The following is a 7,190-nucleotide window of genomic DNA, read 5'->3' on the forward strand; positions in this document are numbered from 1 at the left end:
AAGAGGACAGAGAGTGGCACCAAGAACAACAGCATTATACATTGGCAACGAATACAGAAAATCAGGAAAAAATGAACTCCAAGTTTTATGTGAGAAGATCCAGCTTGGCTCAATTAAAATTGTCTGGGTTCTTCACCCATATTTTCTCATCTGCATCCTTAACAGGCAGTGGGGAATGTCCAAACATCTTGAGAAGTTTGCTGATTTCCAATTCAGATGAGAAGATGCTCGTTGGCATGCTTTGCATTATAATACGAAATGTATACTGTTGGAACCTCACATCACATTATAGCAGAAAGCTTTTAAGCGCTCTTGTTTTCTGTTTTTAGCGAGGGCGAACACTCTCCATCACGAACATCATTAGCGTCTTCCTCGTGACCGCCCCACTAACTGTTCTGCTGAAATCGAAAAACACAGCAAGCTCCTTCCATTGCCAAACAGCAAGAAATCCTTAAAGCTATTCTAGATAGTCGGAAGCCAAACAAAAAACAAAAAAAAAACAAAAAAACCACCAATGGAAATTATTCCAATAAGGATAAAATTATTATAAAACTGTCACATTTCTAATATTTCATATCACTCCTGACCATAAGCTCCACAGCTATAAAAGCAATATCTCCAACTCTTCAGTGTGTGAAAACGATGGTTTGCATTCTGTCGGGCTTACAGTGGTAAAATGTCTTTAATTATGTTCCAGACGGCTGTTGGTAAGGCCTTCTTAAACTCCCGTCAAGGTCAAAGCTTTACTTCCTTGCTGATCCCAAGATCATCAGTCTGTGATTTCTGTTTCACTGACATAATATCTGAATTATTCTTGAGAAACACTATATTACTGTGTAGTCCTTGGAGGCATTGGATAACATCAACTGTCCCTACAGGTTTGGATATGACACAGTGATGTCTCTTTCTCCTTTAACAGTCTTTAAAGGTCAGCTAGGCTGGAAACTAATGTATGTGCTTATTTCATATTTGAGCAGATAGTAATATAACAATGTTGCATTTTTTTTCAGGTGGGGGGGGTATTGGCTAGACTCCTGAATCTCAAGTGTATGGTAAACAGCAGGAACACCCTCCCAAACTTATGTTTCCAATGACACGTTCTAACACAAATGAGGGGGGAAATGATTGGTTGCCAATCACAGCGACAACTGGGCACCTTGAGAGCCCTGGTCTCTCTAAGTAGTTTTTGTTGAATTTAAACGACTGCTAGCTATTCGGCACACAGTAATACACTCTTACTCCCAAACCATTAATTTAAACTCCGAGACACCAAAACCTAAAGAAGAATCATCTTCATGGATCACTGACCTTGTTAACAAGTATAAAACAGAATAAATTGTATTAAAGTGAGGCCCACTAGCTCTGCTGTTCAGAAAGGTACATTCTGAATATTTTCTGGTATTACAAACTCCCAGTACCAAGACCGTGGTTCTGGGATAACAGACTTAAAGCCCAATCCGATCCAACTTTCCAGCACTGGTGCAGCTGCAATGCAGCTCTGACGTAAGGGAACAAGTGTTCCTTTACTTTGAGGAGGCCTCCAGACTACCTAACCACCACCAGAAGATGCCGGGCACACCCCATTTGCATGGCTGCATCACTGCTGGAAAGTGGCATAGGGCAGGGCTTCCAAACTCCTTGCCCTTTGGGTAACACCCCCCCCACCCTTAGTTACCATGGTTTGTTTGTTGTTATTTAAAAAAAGGAAGATCTAGCAAAGACGCTGGCATGGCCAAACAGTATGAAACTATAGGCAGCCCCATTCCATGGTTGGCAACCTTCAGTCTCGAAAGACCATGGTATAAGCCTACAGCACCCGATATTCCCAGGCGGTCTCCCATCCAAGTACTAACCAGGCCTGACCCTGCTTAGCTTCCAAGATCAGATGAGATCGGATAAATGCCACTAAGGTGGGAGAGAGAGAGAGAGAGATTGGTAACAAGACACAACTGTAATCTTTTCTTTTTAAATTTTAGGAACCGATATGCCATTGTCTATCACAATGGTTTTCATACTGGGGCATCATGATGCCCTTGCCAGAGAACCCTGGCCTCTGCCCCCTTAAGGGGTGGGGAGGGGGGAAGGCAGTGACTCGATCCACTGGATCACACTGCTTTGGAGGGGTGCAGGGGCTGCTACTACTTACCAGAGCCTACAGCAGCCTCCCAGGGATGATGGGAGCCCCCATGCCTGCCTCTGCAGGGTTCCCCACGCTGCAGAGTCAGTAAAAATCACAATCCTTACCACTTCCAGTTTCTGGGGCAGGCAGACGGTGGGAAAAGGCAGGGAGGGAGCAAAACTGGGCAGGGGAAGGGCTGTTTAGGCCCGGTAAGGGGCGGTTGCCACCGAATCCTATCCCCTCCTCCGATTGCCTCAGAGCTCTATGTAGATTCCCTTGGATCTGCCCCAGCTAAATAGCTGGCACAGCTCCAATTAGATCCATAGGGGCCACTGGGGCTTTACATGGGGTAAGGGAACCAATGTTCCTTAACCTTGAGCAGACCTCTGACTGCTTCTCTGACCCCACAGGTGTGAAGCAAGCATAGGATTGGGCCATCCTAGAATAACACTTGTAAAAACCATATTTGAAAAGAATGAGGTTTATGGTCAGCCTGCCAACGAAGGTGGTATATAAATAGCAGTTATTCACCAGCTATTTTCAACCAGCTATTTCACCAGCTATTTTCCCCTGAGGGCTGGGGATAAGAATAGGCCCTCAGTTTGGCTGTACTTGTCGTAAGAGGCAACTGAACAGCCACCGGGTAGATGGGACTCGTTAGCCTGGGAAGGCAGCTCATCTGAGAGAAGGAAAACTCTGATCCCAAACCTCCACTGCCTTGTGGCTACATCCAGTTATGGAAGAGGCTTCAGGAGTCAACCTCGAGGCAAAATCCGGAGCTGGAGTCCCTGAGGCAGTTCATGGCTGAACACAGTCACGTTCTGGCAACTCCTGCGACGCCGCTGGAACCAACCGTATTGGCTTCTGCCTTTCCATTGGACCATTCCAGCGACGTGGAGAGGGGGGATTTGCTGCATGGGTAACAGCCTATCCTCCATACCTACTTTACCCAGGCTTCGCGCACTGGAGAGGACACTCTGTTCCAGAACACTATTCAGAGTGCGATACCATAGTCTTCCGAGACTGAAGGATGCCAACAAGAATTTTCAACCAGTGGACCACAGCACATTGGTGTGCCACCAAAAGACTGTAGGTGCCGCCAGAGTTTGGAGCACAGTGGTTGAAAATTGCTGAAATACTCTTTTGGGTTCTGCAGCTCTATTTCTAGAGCAACTGTCTGTAGTAATCAATTGGGTGTCACTCTTCCTCCAGCAGCAGAGTCAGCAGAGGAAGAAGGACAGAAAATTTATTACCACAGACAGTTGCCCTAGAAACAGAACTGCAGAACCCAGAAGAGTCTCCTGGAAGTAACATCACAAGAGGCAAAGACCATACAGACCATAGTATACCGCGAGAAGAAAAATGTTGAAAATCACTGCACCACTTCCAGGATAAGCCAGGCTCCTCCACTACCCACTTCTCAACTACAATCTGTGGCCGCAACAGTTCCGGTGCCCACATAGTTCCCGAGAATCACCTGCAAGGCAAGCAGGTGATCTGCATCTGTCCTGGTATTGCTGAACATGGAGTCTCAAATATCTTAATTGATCTCGGTTATACACATTCATAGTGTTTAGTTGAAAACCTTATTTTGTTCTTAGAAATGGTGGTTTGGTGCACACTGGGCACTGTGTACCACTGCCAGAAGATTCCCTATCTCAGCACAAAATTTCTTAGCCCTTTGCAATATAATGAACTAGAGCAGGGGTCTCCAAACCCCAGCCCGGGGGCCAGATGCAGCCTGTAGCCAGCTTCTTTCTGGTCCGCGGCCAACCTCTTGTCCCCTGAAAGCCTCTGGCCCACTCAACTGAACATGACCAGAACTGTTCTCTAATTGTATCTGGTGGGTGTTCTGAGAGCCAGAGAGGTTCAATGAATGAGCCCATTCATTCATTTATTTACTCATCTAAGTTCCATCTCTAATTTATTTATTTAAATTTTATATTTAAATTTTTTTTCCAACCCTCAACACCATGCCAGATATTTGATGCGGACCTCTGGCCAAAACATTTGGAGACCCCTGAACTAGAGGAAATAAAGAAAAAATAAACTAATCCCAGACTTGTTTACAGAAAGTTTTGCTCAACCAGAAAAGTACAGATATATCTACCAATTATTATTATTGTTATTTTATTAAGTACTTTCCAATTCACTTGTGCCTTAGCTTTAGGTGACAATAATTTTAAATATTAAAAAAAAACTAGACTCGGCTATATAACTCAAATATCCAAGGCTTACAAATAAAGAACTTGTTTTGTTACCAGTCATTAATACTAATTAAGGCTGACGGTGTGATACGACTGAAGCAACCGGCAGGGTTTGGTATCCTATTTGTCAACTTTTATTTGAAAACAGTGGGAAAAGTTCTGATCCGAACAATGATTAGCCTCAAACTATGTTGCAGATTGTTTTGTGTGGTTGTAATTGTAAAAAGACAGCTTTGGTCGAAGCTCCTGAACACTTTTTACTGCTAATTTTGGCTATAAACCTGTTAATTAGTTATTAGTAAAGCGTTAGTGAATGGAGCAAGAAGGACCCATCTGTTTAACATTACAAATATGACTTCTGGGCATCACATTTTAAAACAATGGTGGCAGTCACTGGATCACCTAGTCATTGAACAAAGCACACAAACACACAAATTCTTCCAAGGATGGGTGGGCCAGGACTCAGATGTCTTGGACTTGGGAAACAAAGCATTTTTTGCAACTTGTACAGACTCAAGTCACATGTGTCAAAAACCTGGGCACTGACTTTTTAGGGTAAAACACACAGGGGCCTGTTTCACAGCCTGTGAAAAGACTCACAGGCTCAAGTCAAGACTTGCTTTTGAATATGTGGCTGTGCTTCCTTGATTGCTTTTTTTTGCCACTTCCAGGGATTGACTTGCTTTTCAAAAAGACTCTGACATGAACCAAAGTGGACAAGACACGACAGCTGCTGTTATGATTCATGGGTGACTTGACTCAATAGGGTGGAGACTTGGAACTCGACTCGAGTTCCGGCACATCACTGCATTCTTGCATCACATATTCTCACAGCATACATGTTTGAAACATTTTTTGCTTACTCTAAAGAAAATCTTGACCATTTAAACATGGTTTGGAGTGCATGCATTCAAAGGATTGACTCATCACCTGCATATCATTTTTGGCTATGCTTTTTTGCTAGAGACAAAAATATACAAAAGGTCTATCTTCGATGATCTCACATCAATATTACATCCTTGTGGTAAAAATTGTACTATTCCATAAAAACCATTACTATGATTGATACCATCAGACCACTGCCACTAATGAAAGTATTTAACCTTTGATGCACATAGCCTAATCTGCGCTGTCATGAACCACCAAAAATTGGGTCACAATCCATGGGTGGGTCCAGGACACACAGTTTGCGAACCACTGTCCTAGAGCATCTTCTCTGCTTTAGCCTTCCTCTGGATCTGCTTCATCCTTCCACCAGGTTCTGATCCCTGCGGGGGGGGGGGGGGTGTTTGTCCATCTGGCCTCAATTCATGTGACCCTGGCTGCCTTTGATTCCAGCACTAACACCATGACTTTGCTGAATTCATCCAACTCCTTCATTACTGAATCTCATTCTTTGAACTCCAAAAAACCTACCTTTCACTTTGATTGTATCAGAAAATTAATTTATTCCTTGCTTCAGATACTGACTCGTAGAAAAATTCAGCTTAATACAATACAGTTTACAGTATTATTCATGAACAAACTAATGTCAGATTGACAAGCAAGTTCCTGTTTTATTATTTTATTATCAGTAAAAATGGTTAGTCCTTCGAGCCATTGACACGAGCCGTATTTCAACTGCCAACACTGGAAATGATAGGAGAAAGAAAAGGCCTTGACAATAGAACTCAGTGAGGAATGTTTTGAAAAGCACTACAGTACAAAAAAAAAATCCAAAGACTAATGTCACAAAAATTACTGGAGCTAAAAAAAACACCAAAACGATTATTCAAAAGTGGAAGCTTGCAGGAGAACACCAGGCAGTGAAGGAAGAAGAGGTGAAAGTCAGCACTGGGCTGCTAAACAGTCAAGGCAGAGCTGAATTTAAGATCCCAAAAAATTGCAGCATCAGAGGTCTCCATCACTACGAAGACTAAGAAAGACCAATGTATTTGCTGGCTGAGATTGAAGCCAAGACTTGTGAATGCCTTTATGTGAACTGGAGGCCACTAGATGTTCCAGTCAAGGTGAAACAAAAAAATTTAGGAGGCATTGAGAAGTAGTTACCTTATTGGATGTGGGTCTATTGTAAGGAGGGAATGAAGAGAGTAGATTGTGGGTTTACAGCCTCCGGGACAGCCAAGTACTCAGTTGCGTAAAATTGTACCTGACCCAAGTCTTCGGAATCCTAAGGGAATAAATCTAAGCAAATATAAGTCAAAACTTAGACAAAACAGAACACCATTATAATAATCATAGAAGGAACAGGTTTTTTTTTAACTGAATATGTAAGAGCTGCTGCACTCACCAGACTTCTGAAAACTCAACTATTTATTATTGACTAACTGGAAAATTCCAGGCAGGAAAAAAAACCCAGAAAAAAAAAAACATGGTGAAATAACAATTGATTTGAGGACTGTCTCTGGTCACTCATCCATCAGGGCCTAGAATTGTTCCCTTGGAAGCCTTTCAGGTTCTACACTCACACAGACTTCTGCTGCTAAAGTGAAACTGTTTCCTCCAGTCTAATCCAGAGACCTTCTGGAAGTGGCGGACCTCCCCAACTCTGTGCCTCAGGGCAAAGGTCAGCGATGGTGCCCCCCCACAGGATGTCGCTACCCCCCCATGCAAATCTGCCCCCCCCCCCACTTACCTGAAGTGCAATGGAGCGTCGCATGACTCCAGGACACTCTCTGAGGTTTCCTGATGCTTTAAACTGTGCTTCTGGAAAACTGGAAGCACAGTTTCTGACCCCGTCGGGAGCCTCAGAAAGGCTTCTGCGGGGTCGTAAAGGCATATGAGGCTCTGCACCTGGGGCATTTGCCCCATCAAATGAATGGGAGGTCCACCACTGCCTTTTGGGCTTTCCTCATGACGGCAAT

This window comes from Tiliqua scincoides, chromosome 6, assembly GCF_035046505.1.
Source record: "Tiliqua scincoides isolate rTilSci1 chromosome 6, rTilSci1.hap2, whole genome shotgun sequence".
NCBI classification, from domain to species: Eukaryota; Metazoa; Chordata; class Lepidosauria; order Squamata; family Scincidae; genus Tiliqua; species Tiliqua scincoides.